Below are 25627 nucleotides of genomic sequence, written 5' to 3'. Positions count from 1 at the left end.
CATCAAAACCAACTTGGATTCCCTGTTGAAAGTAAAGCAAGGTGAAGTGATGGATAGAAAAAGAGTATTCAGAACTCAAACTATTTATAGTGGCAAAATGATACCAGTAATTCTGCTAGATAAGTTTGGCAATGGGGTCATTTCACTATCAAAATGAGAAACTTATAACGTAAAAGCAAGACCTCTGCATGAGTTTATTTTTGTGCTATTAAAGGGAAATGTACATACTTTCCAAAGCCTGACACATTACTAAGTATGCTGTTTCTTTTGTTAATGTGATGCATGTTGAAGCAGTACCACATTTTTTTTTCCTGCATCTGCTTATAATCGTTACAGAAATGCTGAAATTACAACATTCCTAAGGAAATACATTATCATCATAATGTTCACATCAGCCCTTTCACAACTGGCACTCATCGGGGATGCCTTTTATTCTGAAATGAGGGCAAGTTCTTCTTTCAATTAAGAAAAAATGCTGAAAACAAGAAACCTAAACATATTTATTGCACATGCTTAATTCGAGCTTACATTTTCCCATGAAAGCAGGAAGATCCATAATGAAACCCCAGCGTACCTTCGAAGGGTAAGATGCTAATTCCTTGGGGTATGGACCTAATATGCACTGATATTTCATCATCTCTTCTTGCTGTATGTTACACTTGTCTTATTCTTCTCCCTTTTACTCCTTGGCTGCAGAAATACCCCGAGTACCTGGGTAATCCACTATTGCTGATTTTTCCTATGCTGTTCTCCTCCGACAAACCTAGTGAGAATATCCTCTGTCCTCGCTAGTGAGACACTTCCATAGTTCACAGCCTGTGGTTTTCTCTGCTTTGGGACTTTTTGCTTATTCAGGAAAAAAAAAAGGTAGTTGTTTTTTTGTACGTACCACCCGCACCACAGAACATGCGACTCCTGCAGCTGCTCTGGCCCTCAAATAACAGCAGTTCTTTGTGACTTCAGAGCACTCCGGGGCTTTGAGCTCTAACCCAAAAAAAAACAAAGTCCAAGGACAGCACATTTAAACCAGTGTGCTACAAAAGCATATGCAACTAGAGTGGCATTTCCTAACGTGCTACAATGCCCTCAAATCCATACACCTGGATACAGGCTGTTGTCAATCTAAAATGTCACTATGACTCGGAAAATGCTTGGCCTTGCAAAAATCACAGCAGTACCCAAATGTGAGGTTAGTATTCGAGGTATTATTGACTCCTGCTCTTGGCCAAACATACTTCGGCAGAGCGAGGTGAGGATCAGTGCAAATCTGAAGTAAGCAGATGGGAACAGCCCAGCCCTCAGCCACTGCAGAAGTGCAGTGCCAACTCCTTCTGCACAGCATTAGCTTAACGCATCTTTATAAAGAATTTAAGTCGCTCCGAGTTTACAGTGATAGTAAGTGTTTGCAAGAAGTATTTGTAAGACCAAAAGCAAATAGCTAATTTTTCATGCAACTCTAATTTCAGTCTTTGTAATCCTCCTAGAAAGCACAGTGAGGTCTCCCTGAGCAAAGCGCAGGCTTCTCTTAACTCACTTCTCAACATTTAAATGAAGTAAATCAATGCTGCTGACAGTCTGTCAATGAGCCACAGACAAACCAAAAAGTTTTAAGCCCAGTGCAAGGTATCAGATGCTTTGCTTTCCCACACCCTCCGTCCCAGCTCCGTGCAGATCACACAGCTGATGGCTGCAGCAAACAGCTGTTATGTCAACAAGTAATTTCTACATCCTAGCACAGCATGCAACAGACAAAAATTCTGCTTGTACTAAATAATTTTTGTCCTACTTTTCTCCCTGATACACCTGGCTGAATGGCTCAGGCTTCCTCTTAGAGAGTTTTATTGACGCTTGGCTCTGAGGCCACGCAGCGCTACGCTATGCAACAAGATCTTTAACTTTTACAGAAAGCATTTGGTCTAAAGAACAGATACCATGCTTAAATTAATCAATTATATGCCTGGAAGAAAAAAAAAAGGCAAAGGAAAGAGCAAGCTCTGAGCACTGCTCCATCTCACCAGTTTGATCCGTCGGCGAGCAGCAGGACAGAGGCTGGAGGCAGCCGGCAGAGCCACATCCAGGACAGCCCGCGCCGGCAGGACCACGCAGCGCACCGCCGTGCCGCCCGCTCCTGCTGCAGCACAGCTGAACCGGGCTCCGCAGCACCAGCAGGGACACAGCCTCACGGCTCTGTCCCTGGGGACCCCAAGGAGCAGCTCATGGTGCCAGCTGCACCCTGCGAGCCAGCCCCATCCGCTGCTCTCCACCTTTTAAAATTCAGAGGGGGAAAAAAAAACAACCACACACAACACACGTACTTGGTCACAGGCCGCAGCGAGGGCTATAGCCTGCTGTGCCAACAGCGAGATGATTATAGAAACCCCTAAAATTGACTGAGATGCAGGCCAGCAAGCCCAAGCCACAGCTCTGCCACCCATTCGTCATGCCCAGGCTGCACCCGCTGGCTCATCGCCCCGCTGCCCTCTGCCCAGCTCCTTCCCTTCTCTGCTGGGTTAATTTTTGGGGAGCAGCCTTCCTGAAGTCTCCCTCTCAAAGGCACTAACAGAAAATACCTTCATGTATCATTACAATAATTCATTTCTCTCTTTTTTTCCTTTTTTTTAAATTTCAGTAAGGGCAGCTATGTAGCTGCATCTTTCTCCTGTATCTACTGCAGGTTTATTGCTTCATACATGTTTTATTTAAGCATCAAATCCAGTAGCTCATAAGGTCAATGTAACAAGCATGTAATTTCCACATTTATTATTAAGTAAACAGATTCCTTCCCCATGGCCACTTATGAATCAGTAAAGACTGCAATTGAACCTTCTAAACACAGTCCACGGCACAAACCGCTGTATTAGAAGTGTAATAACTGCGCAAACACATACAACAAATGGATGCTGAGAAATATTTACAGAAAAGTAGGAAGTAGATTTGCTGCAGGGCAATACCTGGAGGACACCTGCAGCACTTGACCCCAGGTCTGTGGATGCCCAAGGACGCAGATCCCAAGCTCCATCCAACCCCTCCCTGGTGGCTGGTGGAAGCAGGGCCATCCGTGTTTATGGAAACAACTTCCAGGGCTTGAGCAAAAGCTGTATTTCCTTAATGCAATATTTACTACAGTAAACCAGAGCCTTGAGATACAGGAAAAGATTGGGACTAAGACTGTCAAAAGAAATGGGCAATGGACCAACATCTAGCTTCCGTACAATATGCATAGCCAGCGTGTTGCCTGGGATTTATTGCATATCGCATATCAAATTCTTTGTAATGGAGACTAGAATACGTTTCAATTTTGTTTGCATGTCAATTATATATTTCTGCATTCAGTTATTATAAAGTAAAAATTATATTATTCCATTAAAAAAAAAATTTTGCTGTTAGTCTGCAAGGACTAGTAAACAGAGCCTTCAGCTGGTCTACCTTGACTGCTGGGATGAAAATACCATAGGCATAAATCTGGGCTCTCAGAAAGCTGCTTTACAGAAAAGGCCACTATCCTTAGATATTTATTTTTAAAATTTACTTATGAATTTATTTATTCACCCATTTTCTTATCACAGCCCACCCCAGGGAATTACTGTACTGTCTATATGAGGTGATGGCTCATTTCATCCTGGTCCCATCCTGTATAAGACAAGAAGGTAAAGACATAGAGCATGCAAACAGGAGGATAAGATACTTGCAGAATATTGAGCACTTTTTATGGCAATAATGGATTTAAAATCAGATTTTAAAAGCAAAAGGAGACAAAAGCTTTTTGCAATGCTATGATACACAAGCACCTTATGATATATAAATATATTTTCTAAGTGAAGAATCTACCACGTATCACTTCACCTTGGTGAAGCTGAGGATGCGGAAAAAGGAACAACTCAAGTGTCAGATTCCCTTCTAGAATTTTTTTTTTGTATATGCCATTAAGGAATTACTTGTTAGGAGCACCATATGCAGAAAAAACATTCGAAGTACAATCCTTATTGTTTTTATGGTTTAGCTAAGTCATCCCCAGTAAACAAGAGAAGTAAAGAATAACTTTAATTACTCAACTTCAGCAAGTTCTCCCATAAAAGATGAGAGCTATCAACTGAAAGTATAAGCTGTATGATTAAAAAAAATCATACTGCAAGATCCACAGAAAAGCACTTAGGTTTAGAATAAGTAGGAAAATTACCCTATGTGTTATTTCAGACTCTATAAAGATGACGGTCATGAAAGGGTAGATTTATTTTCTCTTACATCTTTGATGACTTACCAAATGGATCAAAGTCATCAAAGACAGAATAGTGATGCTTGGCAACACTCGTTCTTTTAATGCTATCCATATTTTTCTTCCATTAAGACTTGAACAAACAACATTTCTAAGATTATCAGTAAATATTGAACAGTTAGGATAACCTGTTCATCATCCCACCAAGACAGAAGTGTATATTTTCAATCTGCAGTTGATATGCAGAATGTTCCATTCGTTAACTGGAAAATAATCTGCAAACCAAAACAAAGCTGCATGCCAAACAAAAGCTAATGTAAGTCAGCAAGCCTCAAGATGTCAATGCTAAGATGAATAGCTTGTCCCTTTTTTATTTATTGTCTTTTTTTTTTTTTTATCTACAGTTTCCAAACTACTAACAGAGATGGTGCCCACACTCAATTTAAACAATATTGTGACAGTGAGTTGTTTCCATCATTCCTAAAAGCCACTTCTACTGAAGCTGAAGTTAATGAGCTCATATCAAAGGTAGGTTTTATGCTGCCTCCCACATACTCTGTAATTGTGTATGAAAGGAATGTCACTATGCTATGGAATTACTCTTGCTCATTTTCTCAAGCAAACAAGACCTTGAATTGCTAATTGTTAAGACCATGCATTTTAGATAATTGCTGATTACGGTATTTGAAGTATAAGTGATTGTTAAATGTGCTGTTTGGCTAATGCCCAGAAAGCCAATGTGATATCATGGATAATTATAGACAGTTTAATTGCTTTGGGTCTTTTAATTGTCGAAGTACACGGATGATGAGAGATCAGATGAAACTGAAAGGGTCAGCTGAGCCAAGGTGGTGTCCAAAACTGAATGCCATGAGCTGACCCTCTGTGTTTTGCATTCACTGTTTAGGGAAGAAAGTAGAATAAAAGGACAATGTCATTTTAAATAGAAAGATCTAACCAGTCCTACCTGTACAGTTAGTCTTCACTTGTGAGAAATTCCTCTGTTACCTGCCAAAAGCTGCCTCCTATTTTCTTTTCAGCCACATATGTGTTCTGCAGACATGCATTCCTGATGAGACATTGCCACTTGTATTACCTAACTTTCTTTTGGTGAGCTCTCATTTATTCTGGTAGGAAGGGTTCCTAAGAAGAACGGGTTTGAGTCATGGCTGTGGTTAGATGTAGAAAAGCAAGAACTCACCGTTTTCGTACATCCAAATTTTCCTAGATGGTAATGAGATTTGAGTAAGAATTACAGATTTTGGCTCATGAAGCAACTCAAGCCAGCAGATGGAGTGAAACAGCCTTTGTGATGTGGAGAACTTGATTCCAGCATTCATGACAATTCATGAATCTCCACCCCCCAAAATGTAAAATGTAGTGTTTATGAAATAAGTCATGTTGGCAGCTGTGAAAATACAAGTCCTCCTTTTACCCACAGAGAGGTAACAGTGCAAAATTAAGCCATGCAAATGTTGGCAGACATCAGATATTTAGTTTTTAAAACTTCACAATGACATTTTTATTTAAGGAATAAGTGGTCAAATTACATCATCCCTGATGACATTAAAAATGATTGTGTTACTCAGAATGAGTCCATTGGAAGTTCTTGCTACTGCTAGTTCCAATCTTGCAATATTTTTGCTGTAACATACCTGTAATCACTTCATTATAGGTGTTACTTTTTAGGAAGATAGTGAAAAGATGTTGCATTTTCAGGTCTTGAAGTTTGAAGAATCTGTGCTTTTTAGATGTCAGAACTCCCTGTGACTTCGTTTCTACTCGTAAAAGATAGACTCACCCACCTTTACTACTACCAGATTTAATTCTAGCATCTCTAAATTCAAGATGTTAGCAGTACTGCAGTAAATGTACCCAACAGGACGCATGCAAAAAGACAACTGAAGTATTCTAGCCTAGCATCCAGCCAAGATGTCCTCACATGGGTTAAAGGATCACTAAGTGGGGGCTTGGTGCTCTGCTGCTCAGGGACACATTCCCCCCAGGCATTCCTGCTGGAACGTTCCTTCCTTTGGCATTTCTTATCGCACTGCATGTCTGATAAGTCAAGGAACTTTGGAATATTGTGTTCTGGGAAGAAAACATCAAAGAAAGGGGAACAAAGAGTTGTCCTACTTCAAAAAATCCTAGGAGAGTTTAAAGTACAGTAAACGTATGACTTTTTAAAATCACTGTTTCCCAAATGCCTGAATTATCTCCAGCTATGATGAATTATGTCTTCTTGCCACCCTTTCACTGAAAATATCCAAGCAACAGACCTGTCACCACCCCCTCGAGATAACATCCTTCAGTTCTGCAAATCCTCCTCAGAAAACTTTATCCATTGTCATGTTTTCTTAATTACGTTTTCACCTCTCGCTCAGTTATACTCCTCTTTGTATGAGCCTAAATGGCTGTTTTTCCATCTAGCAGCTTTTCTCTGATGGTTCTTGTCCTTTTGATTCTCAAAGGGGCTGCTATTCCCTGCTTAGTTTTGCCTATGAAATCCTGGAAGATCGTGGGGTTTCGCAGGTGTAACTAAGAAGAATTCATCCTGCGGATTCTTTATTACTGATGGAAATGTACAAGCCAGAAAGATCACAGCTTGAGCTTCAGAGCTCATGTAGTGTTGGCAAAGCTAGCAGCTAGGAGAATGAAAAATACCTTTTCCTTGTAAACTGAACAGATTGAGGAACAATAAAGCATGAAATCACACACTGTACCACTTACAGAAAATCCTTAGAAGCACATTTTGATATAAAATACAATATAGCTATTTTTCAATTGTCCTGGCTTGGACATTTTGTTTACAGCCGATGATACATAAAAGACTCTGAGCCTTGTTTACTTTGCCTGCAACAGTCTGTGGCAAAGCTAAAATTCTCTTCTTCATATTAAAGCAGATTTCCTATGGAAGCACTGGTGCTTCAAGCCTGATGACGGAAAGACAGGCTCCATACAGTTGTTAGAAACATTATTTGGAGATGAAAAGAAGGTATGGTCAACGCTGTAGGCTTGGGTCGACCTTGACCCACCTGTATCTGAATTGCTCAGTTCTCAGACCCAGACCTCAGCCTCTTGACTCTGAATTTTGAAAACCCTTTGCCACCCCAGGATCAGCAGCTTGTCTGTACAAGTTGAAAGCTTAAACGTAGCATATTTCAGGTATCTCCAAGCTGCTTTTGCTGTGAATTTTCACAGCTTTTTTCCAAATACACTTACCCTTAGACACCACCTACTTCCCAACCTCAGCAGAGCTCATCTTCCACTTTGCAGGTTGTCAAGTGACTGCTCAGAGACTTGGAAAAAACAGTCTCTGCAGAGTTTTAATATAAATGTTAGTGGGTAGCTAAGAATTAGTAATGGTCTATGGTTATGCAAAAGAATGAGAATTAACCCCTTACTGAGACTGCAAGCCTCCTAAAACCTTGCTCCTCTAGGTCGTTTCCTGTTCACTGCTACTTACCTAGCCATAGTTCCTACAGGCACTGTGTCTGTTAAAACAGCAATTCGTTATAAAAATGGGCAGAACTGATGCTACATGTGGGCAGAGTTGGTGAACGGGACTCTGTGACAATATCTGGACAGTAAGTCTACTTCTACCATCCACTACTAGTAGTACTGGTCTATTCCATAAACAGTCACCCAACCTGTGTGTGTCTTCAACGCTGTTTTTTTCAAGCCTGAAGTTGAATACAGGACCACAAATTTATTTTTTTTTTTTCAATTCATAAAGCTGAATGCAACATCTCTGGATATAAACAGGCTGATGAGAGGAATTTAAAAAAATACCATAACAAGCAAACATACAATATAGAACCAGAGAAGCAACATGAAAAGCTTGCGTTAATTTACTACAAAGGAAAGAATGTAGGAGCTGAGTACTACTGTTTGGGTAGGTCAAATGCAATGTAATTAGCACAGAAGTTAACATAAATACTGTGACCTATGTGACACTTCAAATTAATGTATTTAATCTGCATTTAGGTAAAGAAATGATTAAGAGATCTATTCTTCACAGTGTACTGAATAGGAATAAAAACAGTCAGTGGAAAAAATGGGTTTGGCAGAAAGTGTCTATCACTGGCAGCAGAAAGATGGGAGGGAAGGTAATATCAGAGCAAATGGAAAGCAGAAAAATACATCTTCTAGAAAAAACATGTGGGGCAAGCAAACCAACCACCCAAATCCTAAACAATGCACAACCTAAAAACCTAACTTATTTTGAGATCTTACTTAAAAATACTTTCTGTAATGTCACAAAGTCCCCGAATGGCAATATGTACCTAATTAATCGAAAAAAAAAAATCACTGAAAACATTTAAGTTCATCAAGTGACTAATGCCCATTTGATAGGAGCATGGCACACCTGCAATAATTACCAGGAAGATATTAGCGAGCCTTTTCTATGCTCTGATGGCTTCATGGAGCATCAGTTTAGTGCACCAAAGTGCGTGTAATAGAGTGAATTCCCCAGTGTTTTTTGCAGACAGCCAATTACAAGCTACCTGCACACTCGATGTTTTTGACCTTGCCCATAAGAACGCCTGAACTGATGCACCGAGCCACTTCCAAGGGAGAAAATTTTTCAACAACCCACCCAACACTCAGCCCTCGAAAGAGCATGCAAACATTAATATTGTAAGGAGCATTAGGAAATTTAGACTAGAATATTTTAATTAATCCCTTAAACCTATACTCTTTAATTTAAATCCTTCTATCCCATTTACCCTCACTGTACTAGAAATTAAGAATGGGAAGGTATCAAGTAATTTCTTTAAATGCAAAAAACCCCTGCAGAGTGAAATTTACTTCTTTGGAGCCAAAATGTTAGCATTTCCAAATAGCTACGTTCATACTCAGTGCCAAATTATACCTATGGCTTCAGCACAAACTAGACCAAAATAGACTCACTTTACCCACAGTCACACATTTCTGTGGGTTATTACCGTCTGATGCAGACTGCGCTTCTTTTTAGAAGCAGATGGGAGCTATGTGGGTCGCTAACATTTCTTTCAGCATATTGTCTTCAGAAAGCCTTCATTAGCTTTAAGACTGAGTACTGAAAGCCAGGCTTTCAGACAGTACTCAAAGAAAACACTATTTTTGTTTTATCCAAGTTGGCGTGTTTGACTGCCGTACCTGCATACAATTTCTGTTCTGGTCATATGTAGGAAAATGAATTGCAATACATTTATTCAGAAACATTCCCTTCCCTCCTCATTTTTCATTTTCCTCCTGTCAAATGTCTTCTAAATGGGAGTTATTATTGCCTTTATAATTTGTGACTTCTAAGATCCCTCAAGGTTAAACAGGAAAATTTATTTTCCGGTTATTATTATTGTGCCTTAGCTATTGTGCCTTTTGAGAACAATATTTCCTAAAGATGACTGCCTAAAATAAAAATAAGTAATAAAAATAAATAAAAGTACAAATAAAAAATAAGTCCTTCAATGGACAACCCAGTTATGCAGTCAGACTGGGCGATTGCTACGGTAGGGCTTTACGCAAAAGCAGGTTTGTGATACCTTACTGGGTGCCTTATATTCCTTAAAATCACACAGTGCAAGGTGGCGGCACTTTTACCCATCTGCACATATTGATTTGAGGGTTAGTCCTCTAAATTCTGTACTTACCTGCTATTACGTTTCTTTTTAGGAAAAGGAGCAGGACCAGAACCTCAGCAGAGCTGCCCACAGGGAGCATTGGTCTAGGCAGTGGCCCCGGCTCTCCCACTCGGCCGCCCCAGGTCCCCAAAAACAAATGTCCAATTTTGCTTTCCCTTGCAGGGGCCCCACACCCTCAGGGGAGTCTGCACCACTGCTCTCAGACCCAGACAAGCTGCCCCTGTGGGCGATGTGTCCCTAGCAAGCCCACTGTACTGCCAGTTTTGGCTGGGCTACCCTAAATTTCTTTACCAGAGTCATCGCTGGATCCTCACACGTGTCCATCAAAAGCCAGTGGGCATCCCATTTGTAGCCTGTGAAAACACTGTGCACACAACAAGTACCCAAGAAAAGAAGTGACATCACTGAGCACTACCCTGACACTTTCCACATTTTGGGATCAGAATCTTTCCGAGTTTTTCCTGTTTTGCCTACAATTAAGAAAAAAGCCAACAAAACTACTTTTTTCACCCCTTCCCTGTTTGGTTTCTCCAGCAGGTAACAATGCTTAACATTAAAGCAACAAATTCTTTTATGTTTGAACCTGTCTTAAAAATGACTTTTGTATTGTGCCTTTCTCCAAAGGCACAGCACCACACAGCCTCCAAAGCCTTCACAGGGAATTACACTGGCTGCTGCAATGAATTTGGTCTGCAGCACGCAGCACAGCCTTTGTTCAAGGTTCACTTTCTTAAAAACCACAGCGCACAAACACTCTTGTTAACAGCTGAAACCCTAAAAGCCCACGGCAGCGAGCCAGGGGCTTACTGCATCCAGCATCCACGTGCTACACAGCTGATGAACTCCTGGAAAAACAAAAGAGCCAACATAGGCCACTCTTCCAAATATTTCCCACTCCTACTAACTGGACAGAGCCAGCACAGGGCTCTCCCAGGGCGCAAACACATCAGGCACGATGCATGCTTGCAGGTCCGGAAGGTCGAATGAACGCAGCAGTAAGTGTCAAACTTTCTTATTTTTCACTTGAAAATAATGACATGGCCTTGGTGATGTGGCAAATGCAGTAACAGGGTGCCTTGAGAATGAATTGCATTTGAATGGAGATCACAATTACTGAAATTAACATCCAGACCCATGTAAACATGAGTACTTCTGGTATCCAAATTTTGTTAAAACTGCACGGACTAGCACAGTTTTACCTATATTAATTTATTTAAACAAGCACATTCTTAAGAGCTACACCAGAAGTTACCTGGTGTGGGATTTCAAACCTCTGTAAATACATGGAGACACTGAAGACAACTCCCTCCCACTGCAGGTGAAAGGAAAGCGTTAATGCACCTTTTTCCTTGAACGATAATCCCGCTCCTTTTAGGCTCTTTTGCTGAGATTGCAACTCACTTGCCTTAGGTACTAAGCCTATGTAATTTTCTTAACCATGGGGTATCCATTTATCAGATTTGATGCTGATACCTTTTAGTTGTTTCAGCCGGAAAAAAGCGTTCTTTTCCAGAAAGGTTATTTAAATGTGACTAGGAATAACCAGAAAAAAAGCCACCTAAAGCTATCAATAGATCTAATGCAATAAAATTGGGTGACAACTGGAAAGACAATAGCCTAAACCAAGGCATTATTAGCTGGATTTGGCAATTTGTGCTCGTCCCCATGAGTTTATTTGCAATCAGTTAGTAGAGCCTCTAACGAAAAAGGCCACAAGAAAAGTACTTTTAATTCCACAAAATAAAGTCAAGGAAGTTATGCTTTCTTTTAGTCCTAGTCCTCATAAGATAATTACTAGTACTTATTGATGCTGTTTTAGTGGGAAAAAAAAAATGTGGAAAATTCATTAACAAACTTCATTGGTTTGCTAGCATGGCCACAGCAAATGGCCACAGACTGCTAGGAAGAAGAGAAAAGGACAACAGCCAAATTTTTATTTATCCTCTTTTTTTTTTTTTATCCTTAGTTTTAATGAAACCAGCACATCAAGGCCATGCTTGACTATTAAGTTTTAAAAAATTATTTTAATTATAAAATAAATAGCATAGTAGACTTAAAGGAAAGATCTCCTTATAATGAAAAGCGTGCATTGCTGGACTGCTGGCCAGCTCAGCCTGGGTGTAATTCCACTACCCTGAACTTTATTTTAATAAACATATACAGTCAGCAATATATTATGTAAATCAAATTCTTGATATTAAAAAGGCATTGCACGTTTCAGTGCATCAGCTCGCACAGGTTAATTACCTGTCTACAATTTGTACGGTTAGATCACCATGGATACACAAGCACTACCAATCCCCAGGACAGCACCTCCGTCATTTGTTTGTCTTAAAAGAACCTTGGGTCCTCCTCGGCTGGAGGTGCCATGGTGGTAAGGGAAGGTGCTCAGGAGCCCTGCCCAGCTTCCCAGTCCAGTTACAGAGCTGGCAGAAGACAGAGCAAGAGATCTTATTGTCTGAATAGTCCTTGCACTGGGCCCGGGTCCCAGAATAAATGCATGCTCTCATTCAGGAGAACATCAACACTCTTCGTTTTATCCCAGTCAGATCTCTAGGACAGGCATAAACAATACCTCTGGTATAGATTCAGTTATTTACACTTTAAGGAAAGTGATATTTCACATTTGCTGTGAATATTAGTTATAGTGTTAAGAGCAATTCCCTTCAAGATCTTCCCTGACATTATTTTCTATGCATAATGTGTGATTTATGTCTATTAACATAAATAGGCACTGGAAATGCATTTTGACATTACACTTTGCAGAAAGGAATTTCCAATGCATTTTCAGCATGCATTCCTGCCAAAGGTTTTGCGTGTGTGTTTTTAAACTGGATTTGAGATTACTCAATTAGCAAAGAAATCATGAATGATAACCAATAGGAACTGTGCAATGCTATGAAAAATTGAATCAAGAATAAGTGATATAGAGAGGTCACTGAGTCATTTTGAATAAGTACATTTGAGATAATTATGTGCTTTAAAGACTTTTTGAGAAAGAGGCAAAATTAATCAGATACATTAAATTATGAATTATTAACTCAGCTCTATTAAATATCAAATAGAAAAGCTTTTTAGGATTAACCATGTTTTTAGACATTCTACTAACTACAGAGTAGATTTCTTTGATTTAAAAATGATTTTTATTTAGACTTGAAGCACAGAGGAGTCCCTCTAGGGTGAGCGAAGCTTTCCAGAAGTGGCAGATCCCTGCTGGGACTGGGGCTTACTCTGAAGCTACGTAGATAACGACCTTAATCCTGCCACACCGAACCTCTTCAGGTTATGAATGGCAAAAGCACACAGAAAACAAAGTTTAGGAGTACCTGAGAACATGGGCAGACAGGCTCACAATCTCGCAAGTGCTGAAGAACTATTTTGAATAAGACTTTTGCTGAATCTGCCGACCCCTAAGTGAGCAGTGGCAGCTCAAGTATTGCTGTATTCATCTCAAAATACCTGCGGGACTTGTTTCACATCTCCCATACTGCTGCGGGTATTTCCACCAGCAGATGCATGGTGGTTTTTTTATTTTTATTTTTTTTTTTTCCAAATAACAGATTCCTTGGCAAAGCTTCACATGGAATTGTGCCAAAACTACTCATGAAACAAGTAGCCGTGGCCTTCAGTGAAATCAATAGCATTGAAGGAATAGTGGTTGTCACTGGATGCTGACTTTTCCTGGCTAATAAATACCTGAGCCACCAGAGCAGCTCCAGCATAACGAAAGGCAAAATTCGTTCCTCCAGCTGAACAGCCTGCTTCAGGTCCTTCGTTGTGCCACAGCCTCTCGCTTCCATGCCATCTATCAATGAGGTTGGCTTCTGTTTCTGCAACTGCCAGCAGATGCAAGGCAGATAATGTTGAGCAGTGCAGCCACTCTTAGATATCTATGGTGAAATGCACTGAAAACTACCCGCCTGTCCATTTCTAAATGGTTTACAGAATTACAACAATAGCAAATTTTGACCAAAGTTCAGCAGTACTGTTTTTGTTAGTTATTTAAAGGTGGTATTTCTATAAGAAGGAAATTCCTGGTGGTTAAATGCCTCGTCTCTCAATTATTTTGGTTTCTCCCTGCCTGTGACACGGAAAGGCAGGCTGAGCAACAGCACACCGTGGTGTCAGCTACCCGGAGTGTTCTCAGCCACCCGGCTCCTCCCTAGCATCGGCCCCGCTCCGCCCACCCCTCACCATATGGAAACCCTTCAGCCAACGCACCCTTCATCCTTCTCCTTCAAAGCTTAGAAATAACTTCTTACACATCAGACACTTTCCTCGCCCATTCTCCAGTTAGCACTGACATTAAATAATTAGGCTGTTGCCCTCTGAATTTTCATCTTAATTTTCAGCACTGAATTCCTGCGTGGAGTTTGATGGAGGCAGTAAGAGTATTTTCACAGCACTCCAGACACTATTGCAAAACTTGCAGCAATTTTTTATATTGTTTGATGATTCTGACACAACTGATTCTCAGTGAGTTAATCATATAATTACATATTAGTGAATTATTCTGTACTAGAAAATTGTTTCATAAATTAGGTCACTGTCATTTATCATTATAATTTCTTTAACACATCTTATCCTTTGATCCGTTAACATTGCTGCTCTGCCACATCAATACATGCTCTCAGTCATCACCATGACGCAGCGAAGAAGTAAGCTCAGGGTTTACCAAGCCAGCAAAATGCACTTTGCCTTCCTTCTGAGCAGGCACATGAGAACAGGCAACAGTCAGCACCAAACGTTTCCAAATCTAACCCCGAGAAACCACAGGTTTTACCCTGCGACTGCAGCTCCCCCTGCCTGGTACCTCTCCTCCTACCCATCAGCTCATCATCAGATTTTTGATCATCCCCACTCCTCCCCTCCATCTGCTTTCAAATTTCTCTGTGTCTTTCCTTGTTCCACACCCTTCACCTCTGAGTCACGTCCCAGCAGCAGAAACCTTGTTTGAAAGCTGCACTCCTCCAGCCAAAGACACCTTGCCTTAAAAGACAGCCCTGGCCGGATCCACATGCCCAGTGCAAAGTAACCACCCATAGCTACGCTCTTAAAAATCAAGGGTAATTTACAGATTTACAGGTTGAGACCTATTCTATATTTATTTAGGGAAGACTTACGAAGCTCATTCATGCATAATTAAAAAATAATTGAATCAACAAGTCAGGGAGGTTTACCTGCTGTACATGACAGAAAATACAAGAATTTCTGTCAAAGTACTGAAGACACTGGAAGTTGTATGCATGCAGATGAAAACCAGATGTAGAACGAAATACCTCAGACACTTAAAATTATTTCCTATTGCTTTTCCATGCATAAAATTATCATATCTCTCAGAGAGAAGGTAAGGTGGTCACACGAATGGAGATTTGCACACAATTTCAGTGAGCATATCCGAGTACACAAACCAACTCCAGCCTGAGCAATGCCAAAGTGTGCAGCTCTTCATTTGTCCTTCACACAATGCAAACTACAGATATCAGCCTATAACTTGTAATTAAAAAAAAGTGTATTTTGCAAGGATATCTTGGAAACATGTCACCAATGTGCCAAATTTCTGTCAGTGGCTTATTCTGGATAGCCTCTTGTACACGCCAGATAGAAGACAGACATCCCTGGCATGGGTGTTACATCTCTATTGTTTGACCCTGCTTAGTCTGAATTAAATTAGTCTGGGGATATTATCTCTACACTTCTCAGCTGAGATTTGTTTCAATGCCTGATACTGGATGAACTCCAATGCCTTTATTCCAGCCCCACCACAGCTGGTTCTTCAGAAAGTTCTGCTGAAGAAAATGAAAAAACACTGCTCCTAGTGAATTTCTACTTACATTTTTGACAGACAGGACAATAAAAAACCCACTACTTCTCTTTTACAATGGAAACAAAACAGTAGGACCCACTTTCCTGCAGTGGCACAGAGATGCACCGGGTGTGCAGCAGGTGGCTGTGAGCTGGCGAGGGGAGGTGGGACAGAGGCTGCCTGGATTGACCTGAGAAAGGGCTTCTTTCACATCATAACTGACTCCAAGTGTTTGGTCCAAAGCTTGTCTAACAAATGGAGAAACAAACATCCTAATCCTAAAAAGCTTTTAAAAATATTTTCAAGAAAACATTTTTCTCCCCGTGATTTAGCATGTGACAAACTGCATGACAACGGGCAGCTGCGATGGCATTTATTTATCCTATGAGAACGGCTCACGAGTTCGAGATAGCATTGTAGACAAAAATACCTCATTTCAGTTTGTTTTCAGAGCCTACTGAAATGAAATGGATGAAGCTTGCTGACGTTGCCACTGAATTATATAATCCTAGAGAAGACATTAATGGCTGCTCTAAAAATCTAATTAAATTTTAGGGCACTAGTAATGCAGCCATAAGGCCCATGTAAGCCATTATCTACATTAATAAAAATTAAAGTCAAACAGTATCTATACAGTAATAATGTACCTGGATTCAAGGTCACTTAATTCGCTTACTCCCATCTTTTTCTTTAGTGTTGCTATAAATATTATTATTTAATCAAGACTTCAAATTTATGTACGTTTGTTACCCCGAATGCTCTCTTAATACATAGTATTAAGACAGGAATCAATCTAATCGTTTTTCTCAATTGTTTATTTTCTTGCCTTCTACATAATATAACTCTTGCCTTCAACCTTTTAAGCAGTTGGCATACCTGGGCACAGGTTCAGTGCCAGGGGCTGTCTGTCAGAGACAGTGGGGATGAGCAGGGGGGCGATGGGGATAACAGCTATTCACTGAGCCCTGCTGAAAGAAAGGAGAGAGAACAATAGCTTTTTACCCGGGATAAATACTGAGAAAGTTTTTCTCATATCGCTTACTTACTTCCAATTCTAATCTTGGCTGGCACCAAGGGAAATTAAAAAAACTCCCTCACATTTATTCACTAGGAACCTCGCCTTGTGCAGCTGCAGTCCTGAGGGTAAATACTCCAGGGAAGGAGCGAAGAGCAAGGGGAAGACAGAGCTGAAGGACAGTGTGCTACTTTCTGCAATAGTTCATTCATTTCCGGCAAACATGTCACTTTCTACATTGCTTTATAACTATTTCTAAGCTATGGATAAAATTCAGTTTACACATCGGAATGATCTATGCCTTGCATATATTCTTATTGTTTGCTTTTTCAGAAGTGACACTGCAGAAACTCATGCCCAACCAGAAATATCAGCTCACCAGGGAAAAGGCATTCTCTGCTTTGAATTTCTCTCTAGCTTAAATAAATTAGTTAACTGCACAACAGCTTTTTATTTTTAATGAATGCAGCCCAAAGACCTTTCCCATTTGAAGAGAAAAATTCTGCCAGTGTTATTTCCTTCAGGCAATCGTTTCACCACAGGGTGTGTTAGGGAGGCAAGTTTTTTCTGCTATCAGTGACAAAGTATGTTTTCTAAGCTTCAACTCTTAGAAAAGATGCTGTGAAATTTATATTTAGAAATTTTTAGAATTGTTCTTTTGGCCCAAAATGTTTTGGCTGATGAACATGAAGTTTAATTTTGGTTTCTAACATCTCATTTATGGCTGGCCCTGGTGTGTGTGGGGGGATGCAGGGGATGAACAGGTCCCACCCGCACCGGCAGCATCGCAATGCTCCTACAGGTACGGCCCAGGAGCGATGATGTGAGAAACACTGAAACTGCAGACACAGTTTAGAGTGCATCCATCGTGAATTCTTACTTGCCTAATTGTCCTGAGTTTTGTCTGAAATGTACCACTAGCATGAATCCATAAACATTTAAGATAAAGAATTACTTTTAGAAGTTTCACGTGAAGCAATCTCTGTGATGCACTATTGTATTTCTAAGCTCAAACCCCACTGAAGCACTCTTTGTTACACAGGGAGCTTTTTAAAATTATCATTCACCTTTTATTTTTCCCTCACTTAATTCCTCATCCTTCATCCTTGCAGACCTCGGCCGGCTGCCAGCAGCACAGGGGACACAGTGGGGACCGAGAGCAGAGGAACCCCGCAGGTGGTCGTTGTTATTCCCTGCATTGCGCCATCTCATCCTGCCTTCGGGATGGGCTGCTGGTAGCTAGAAAAGAGCCTATAAATCAACTGCAGTGAATGGAGAGGTCCCCAAATAACATTTCCTTTGCATTGCACCAGCAGGGATTGGCCACTCGTTATTTATGTTCCTACTTCAAGCTATGTTACAACTTAGGCGAATAAATTGCTTCAGTAACTTTTTGGAAGAAAGCATTTAACTAAAACCCATACCTCCCGTGGTGCTGCACTTCTCAGTCTCCTTTCAGCCTCGCTGGAGGTTGGTTTTGAATCCCACTTTGGGATTTTAAAAAATAAAGGTAACAAAATAAATCCTGTGTGGTTGTGTTGTGAACTTCAGAGACGCAGACCTAAGCACCTGGGTACCTGAGGGGGCCTCCAAAATTGCGTGTGTGTGTGGGTTGAACTACGCTGCTGTGGGCTCCTGTGACTCTCAACTTCACAAAGGGGCTGGCTGGAAGCAGCAGGTATTTTCAGGCACACACGTTATTACGGGTCTTTAGTAAATTAGCAAATTTCAGGGTAATGATGGAAGAGTGCCTTAGTCACAACAGGTAATGCCTTTGATCCAGAATGTCCTCAAACTGCTTCCAGCTATTTCAGACCAATTTCATTATCATCTCAGGCTCAACCCTATGTTTTTGGCTATTATAACATGAATCTGTCAATACAAAAGTGACCAGCATTGAACCCCAGCTGGCAAAGACCTGGGAGGGAAACAGACAAATAAACCCATGGTCAACGTTGGGTCTTGCTGGAAGCCACAGCAGCCATCAGGTCACCCCTGCGGGGACAGGAGGGACCTCGTGGCAGGGCAGGACGGTGGCACAGCCCATGGCACTGCCACCACAGTCCGTGGCACCACAGAGCCTCACCGGGGCCAGCCGGGAGCGGGCAGCACAGCCTCCATCTCCCTCCTCTCTCCAGCAGCCCAACGAGCCCTGCCTCGAGCCACAGAACAGTGCTGAAGTGTCAAGGGATTCCCTGTTCGTTTGTAGCTGAGGTATAAAACCAAATCGGAGATCAGGAGATTACCTCAAACCTGTCTTCAGTGCTATTCATGACAGAATAAAATTAGCATAATTTCACCTGAAAAGAAAATTCTGAATTACCTCCAAATGAGCTGTTAAAGAAAAGAGATTGAAAGATCTCCTAAAGCTGCACTGTAACTCCTCGACAAGCTGCACCTCGGAGCCACCACCAACCCCATGGTGCCCATGTGGGCACTAAAGCTAACACGCTGAGGACACAACTGTGACCTGGCAATTTATTTTTATTAAATAAGTTTCCAACTTTATATCTGACAGGCTCCCTGTAATATTCCCTATTTGAAATAGATAGTAATGTACCAAAGGCATTTCGAGCACTCCAGATATAGGCTATTTTCCCTTTAGCAAATGTAAAACTCTTTGAAAAATAGGGAAAAATACCTTCAGCTGTTTCAAGATGCGTGCTTCTGTACCTGAGATCCAGATTGGGGAATAGTTACGTTATTCCCCAGAGACTACAAAAACAGAGCAAGGTTTATTTCTGAGCAATCATCCTCCTTGCCCCCACCAACACTCCTACGTGAGCTGAGCCCAGGCCTGCTTTCAAAGCAGGGCTCAGAGCCGAGGGCGGTTTGCAGGAGGCCAGACCCGCTCCCGCAGGCCGAGGACCGACCCGTGCAGGCTCCGAGCACTCCTGCAGGACGGTCCCACATCTTCCACCACAAGAACTGCCCCACATCGCTCCCTGTGCCTTGGTTCTGCCATGAGCCGCCAGCAGGGCCTGAGAGCCAGGTTAGGCGCTGGCAGCGCGTGAGAGAAATGCTCGGCGTGACTCGCTCTGTAAAACTCGTGTTTCTGGGAAGACATGCTACGCTTCGTCTGCCACATCAGCGGGGCTATTTGCATTTCAGGCCTCTCTCTCAGCCCTCTATTAGTCAGATAAGAAATGGAACATGTAATGTATTACACACACACCACACATCTTTCGATAATTTGCTCCTCAGCTCTCCCCGAGACTCCTGAAATTCTCACACAGAAAGACGACACTGGAACTTTTCTTCTTCAAAGCCCTTGCTGTAAATGCTGTTCAGCAGCAGGTGAGCAGGTTCTGCACGCTGCAAAATCTCAGATTACAACAGCTGACCAAAATTTTTTAGAAACTAAACATGAATAAAACCCTCAAGAATCAAATATTATTTAATATTTGAGTATTATTGTATTCATAATCAATAATTTCATTTACTTGCTGCTGGAGGCTCTTCCTCTCACTTAGCACACAGAGGAAGAGGTTAGCCTCCTCCACAGGCTCGTTCCTGTACACCTGTTTCCCACAAATGAACACATGGCATTAAGGAGTGCGTGTAAGGTCTGAGCTGTCTCTGGGCTGCAGATGAACCAGGAGCCTCCGGCTGCAGAAATTGAAGATTATAAGTAGAAGCCTCTAAGAATCAAAATATTTTAATATTTGTGTGCTTTATTGCCTTCTCACTTGACTTGACAGTCTCATCTACCCGCTGCCATGGGCTATCTTTATCAATGATTGATCTTTGCCTCCCCCCCAACCTTATGGGGAAAACTGGACAGAATACACACTTTTATTTTATATAATAACCAGGCTTACTGTAAAAGAGACTGCCGTGTGTTGAACACTCCATATGTGACTTGACTCACTTATAGACATTTAATATTCCTCTCTGCCTCTCGCCATAAGCACTGGAGGGACCCGGGCCTGCAGAGGAGCAGAATACAAAAGCACCCAGCCACCAGCAGCCTGAGCCCGGGGGGCTTCTGTGGTGACAAAATCGCTAATCAGCTCCGCTAACGCAGGAGACAAAACCCATCTATCTTCCCCAGCTGTCCAGCTAGCGAGGTTTTCCTTGAACCAGTGCCTTGGAAAATCTCTGTTAAATAACGCTTCTAAAAGATCACTTTAATTTGCAAATACCGCTTTAATTTTTAAATCCTGCAATGAGAGACCATGAAGTGACCGCTGAAGGAGTTATCCCGTGTAAAGCAGCACAGAGACAAGAGCGTGGAGCTGCTGTGTGCACAGCTTCACTCGGGGCTGCCTTGCTTCGGAAGACCTGGAATACATCAGGAGGTTAAACACCATCAAGCAGTGGGAGAGGAATACAAAAGAACGAAGAATATACGAAAATAAGGAAACAGCAGCAAGAAATTCCACATCCCTGAGAAAGTGCCGTCCTCTCCCTGCTTGCTGGCTTATTTCACCGGCATTTTAACTGAAGGGCCAAAACAGAAGGTGCTGTTTACACCAGGACCTGTGCTGGAGCTAGCGCACATTCAGAGTCCTGCCCTGCAGAGGGGACTGTGCTCCCAGGCTTCAGTGAAAACATTTTGGTCTCAAACCACAATTATTTTAAGTAAAATATTAGAACACATTTACTGCTTTAAGTTGTCTTATGTGTAAAGTATAAGCAGCAAAGACTACAGAAGGAGGAGGACTCCTTTGGATTTTTTGTTAAATAAAAAGCCAAAACCACCTCAAAAAAAAGGCAATTCTTCATCCTTCCTGTCCTTTAACCTAAATACAATGCACTGTAAAATAATTCAAAACTACAGAAAAGCCGAAATTAATTTTTGAAGAACCTTTTTGAAGAGCTCTTAGGGGGAAAAAAAAACAAACTTGCTGGCTATCAGCTTTCAGCCTTACACCATACTGCAGCATTTTAAAGAGGAGAATATCTGTGGGTAGATTTCAAGTTTTATAAACTACAAGGATCATAGAAATATTTATTCTCACTTTAAAATCGTCAGGAATTTTCACTGAATAAATTATTTGCTGATTTGCTCCCTGGAGAGCAAGTTAGCTCACAAAAAAAAAAGCCTAAAAACCCATTTCTTCAAAGGAAAAGGACAAAATTTGACAAAATTCTGGTCATGGCTCTGACCCTATCAGAGTATAAATGCACTAGATACTGCCAGTATGAAGTTAGATAATTAGGATTATCATCTGATTGCCATTAGATATTCCATCTTCTGCAAATTCCAAGCCAGCTCAAATTCAAAAGGTTACTGTTAAAATGATTTGGGAAAAAAATAGGAAAAAAGCTTAAAGCATCACATTCAACTCTTAGTCCCTGAATAAAGGAAACCACCTATAAGTTTTCTACCCTCAAACACACAAGTCAGTTATGAAAGCTCAGCACCTTACAAGATCATTATGTAAATAACATTTAAGAGTGACTCCTAAGCTAATAGTATTAGCTTTATTCTTGCTGTAATGACCTATGGATTTCTTTTTAATATGGCCATCACAAATGCAGAGCCTGCAGATCAATTTATTTGGCTACAGACTTCACTTGAGCCCCTGGCTTAAAACAAACATTGGAAAGTTTTTATTAAGATCAACCTATAAAACATTTTTCCCACTTCTGCAGACATGCAGTTTCTTTCAGTTACACAACTTGCAATAAATTCATTTAAAAAGATTTATTTATGGGCTTTTCTTTTCCGTGACTGCAATACAATAAAGAATGCAAGCTTCCACAATATATTCTGCCATATCTACATCTATTTTAAGTATTTTCTCTGAAACAGCCCAAGCAGAAATGGATAATGAAGCAGGCTTTAGGAAAGGAGCACAGCAGTTTTAGACCCCATAATAGACTCCTTCCTGTGGGATTCCTGAAAATTATTTGTTGATTATGGGTTTCCCAAAAGACCGCACATTATCTTCATCACCACGCCATGGTTTCTGATGTATGCCTTACAGAATATGTGCAAACCCTGCCATACAGAGGAGGGAAGATCTCTTAAAGGAGGACCCAGCTGTGGGGCTTTCTCGCTGGATGCCCACCAGCCTGCTCCCAGCGCTCCAGGGCACGGGCTCTGCTGATCCAGCAGTCTTGGCTCGAATTTGGCTATGCAACATTTCTATGCTCTGCATTTTCTACCACTTAGAACAGTTTTAAGCAGCAAAAGAAATCCGGATGGCCAAAGCATTCGCTCAAAGAATCAGAGATAAGCATTATTTCCCCAATTACACTGCAAAGTTCTGCAAGAAGAGCCGAAGAGCATGTTTGTTTGTGAAAAATGTTTGTTTTCCTCAAGGTATAAAAGGGATTGCTTAAAGAAAAAGATGTATTATTGAGGATAAGGTCTCTGGAACTAAATTTCTTACATGATTTTAAAAAAGTTATAGTATGCTGATAAAAAAGTTTAAATCGATCTTTGTGAGATGACCGAAGCGAATGTGCAAATCCCTTTTCCACTGAGCAATAATTCTTCAGAGATGGGAATTATTGGAAGCTATACATACTGCTCACTGGAAAGGATAAGTCTCTTAAGATTCATCCTAATACTGCAAAAAAAAACAAAACTTCGCACTGTTTTCAAAAAATTACTTTGCATTCACTTTATTCAAATAAACATCTGGATGAACGTGATCAGCGTTCATTAAAAGCTCCGAAGTGACAGGTACACAACCAACACTCGACATTTGCACAGCTAAGCTTTCACAGCTGTAATGAATAAATGGAGCATGTGCTCCCACATGCAGCTGACACCATCCATAACTTGTTTGACACTTGACTGCCCTTAGGAGGGATCTGTTTTTCAAAAAGAGTTTATTTAGAGAAAAAAAAAATCATCAGAATAACCTCCTCAGTAAGAAGGCTTTGAAATGCAGTTATAAAGAAATGTCAGAAGGAAAATCCTTCCAAGTGGTAATATTTATGTGAGCTGAAACTATTGCTTAGCACACACACTGCCATTTAATACCAGACAAGTTATTTTAAATATTATGAAGATGCAAGCATTGTTTGGGTGGGAGAGCATCCTTCACAAAGCCCCTGCACACGCCTGTGCAAGCTGCTTCAAGATCTCCCCCAGCCAACAGCCTTGGGGCAGGAGGTAAAACAATTCCTGGTCATCCCCTGTTGGGTATCGTTTTTCTCGTTTCTGATATCCAAAGCATAGCGAAAAGCCAGGTAGGAAAATCTTAGCAGTTGGCAACTGGCACAGCCTAGAAGAACTAGAATATCAGCTCCAAATATCTCATCAAGTTTCATTTCAGGAAAACAGAATGAATGAAAGCAAGGGAAAACACATACCAACAAATCTCTTCTCGCTACTCCTACATGATCAACCAACTCCAACTGCCATGAAATCTAGCTACAGTTTCTAATTGCAGGAAACCAAACAAGCATACAGAAAACAACCAATGTTTTGGATTTGTGAAGAAATCCCAAAGCAGAGGGGAAAAAAAAATTGTAATTTAACAGTCTTTTCTTGCCCCAGGCATATTATTGAAAACAGTAGCATGAAGCTCCAAAGCACGTCTCTCCCCGTCTCTGCAGGGAAAGCACTAAAATGGAATAGGGTTTATTTGCTGTTTTCTGTCCTTTTGAGGTTTATTTGTCCATTTTACTCACAAAATCTCTTTTGAGGCACTTATCTGCACAAATTTGCCTTCCCCCTTAGCTGTGCCCAGCCGTGGGACACCCTTTGCTGTATCCCATCTCATTACATCGATCAGCAACTGAAGACAGTAATCGTTTGTGATGGACACCCCCTGTGGGCCCAGCTGGAGCCAAAGTTAGCCGAACCCCTCCGGGTTTGAATGTCATGAAATTGGACTCCTTGGAGATTTCACCATTTTGTCGAGGTTTGGCAGCCCCGGGCAGCAAGACAGACAATTGTCTGTCTGTCATTCCACAGCAGCCGTGTGCTCAGGCACTCTCCCACCAAGATACACCTCATTGGGAAGCAGATGACGAAGTCTGCCAGGGACAGAGGCTGAGTAGCATGATGTTCAGTCCCAGGCTTTTAAAGAGAAAAATAAATAAATAAAAATCAATTTCCTTGTTTTGCATTTTATTTCTGCATTTTCTGGATATGACAAACATGGGCCAAAAAAAGAAGACAAATACTTAACTGTGAGCTAGGGTTTTTGCTCCTTTGAAAATCCTTGGAGAGGGATCTCCAACGTTTTTGAGAAATGAGAAACTCAGGAATATTTAAGTGGTTGATATCTCTGTAGAAACTGAGCAAACTGAACAATTATTGCAAGCTACTGTAAAACTCAGTCTAAACTGTAATCAGATGTAGCGGCCAAGAGGCAGCACAACATCTTTTGCTGTCTCCACTCGATCTGTATTTCAGTTTGAGCAGAATATTTATCAAGGGGCCATTATAAAGAAACTTCAAAGCACCAATACACCGCAGTTTTTCTCCTTTAAACAGATGTGAGCAGTTGCTCAAAACACCCACCTGTATAAATTTGATTATACCTAATTCAAACTATTTTTGGAAACTACTTAATACTGTCTGAAAAGCCACCATGTTCTTGCCATTAAGCCTGTTGACAAACCTGAAAAATGCACGCTGAGAGCAGGAGTGGATGGGTTCAAGCACAGGAGGCCGGGCAGGAGGACAGGGACGTAAGGGCTAGGTGCCAGAGCTACGCCAGATAAATCTGACACCATTTCATCCTGGTTCATCTGGAATTTATTGCTACCATGCCGCAATGGGGAACCTCCCAGGAAAGTACAAACACTTCACACAACTCCTCAACCTCCCCACACATTTCTCAGCAGGGGTCTATGTAAAATAATTATGCATTTTGCCACACACGCAGAAAAACATTTTTTCATATTCAGACCCACAGAGTCACGAAACAATTGGCTGGGGAGCTGAGGCACTGCTCAGCTGATCAATGCCGTGCTTTTTATATGCGCAAAGACGATCCAAGCCAGCCCGGATCTGAACGAGACCCAGTTCCCCTATGTGGGTAATGCCGAGC

At 41.2% G+C, this 25627-nt stretch overlaps 2 long non-coding RNA genes across 3 annotated transcripts in view; one reads left to right on the top strand and one right to left on the bottom strand.

The window, feature by feature from the left end:
- LOC308186944 overlaps window positions 1-16741 on the bottom strand; it is a 63118-nt gene extending 46377 nt beyond the window's left edge. Inside the window, exon 1 of one of the 2 annotated variants that reach the window (XR_013944400.1) lies at window positions 16523-16741. This is a non-coding gene — a long non-coding RNA (uncharacterized lncRNA). Of the gene's footprint in view, window positions 1-13536; window positions 13661-16522 lie in introns of those variants that run through there. The other variant, XR_013944401.1, reaches the window with a different exon arrangement.
- Window positions 486-19826, top strand: LOC308186945. Its single transcript, XR_013944404.1, has 3 exons — window positions 486-583; window positions 4618-4741; window positions 17774-19826. It is a non-coding gene; the product is annotated as an uncharacterized lncRNA (long non-coding RNA).
- Window positions 19827-25627: the final 5801 nt, after the last annotated feature.

The sequence above is a fragment of the Anser brachyrhynchus genome (assembly GCF_964034855.1).
Source record: "Anser brachyrhynchus genome assembly, contig: SCAFFOLD_188, whole genome shotgun sequence".
Taxonomy (NCBI): Eukaryota; Metazoa; Chordata; class Aves; order Anseriformes; family Anatidae; genus Anser; species Anser brachyrhynchus.
The sequence above is the reverse complement of the archived record's forward strand: the minus strand, read 5'-3'. Positions and strand labels throughout refer to the sequence as shown.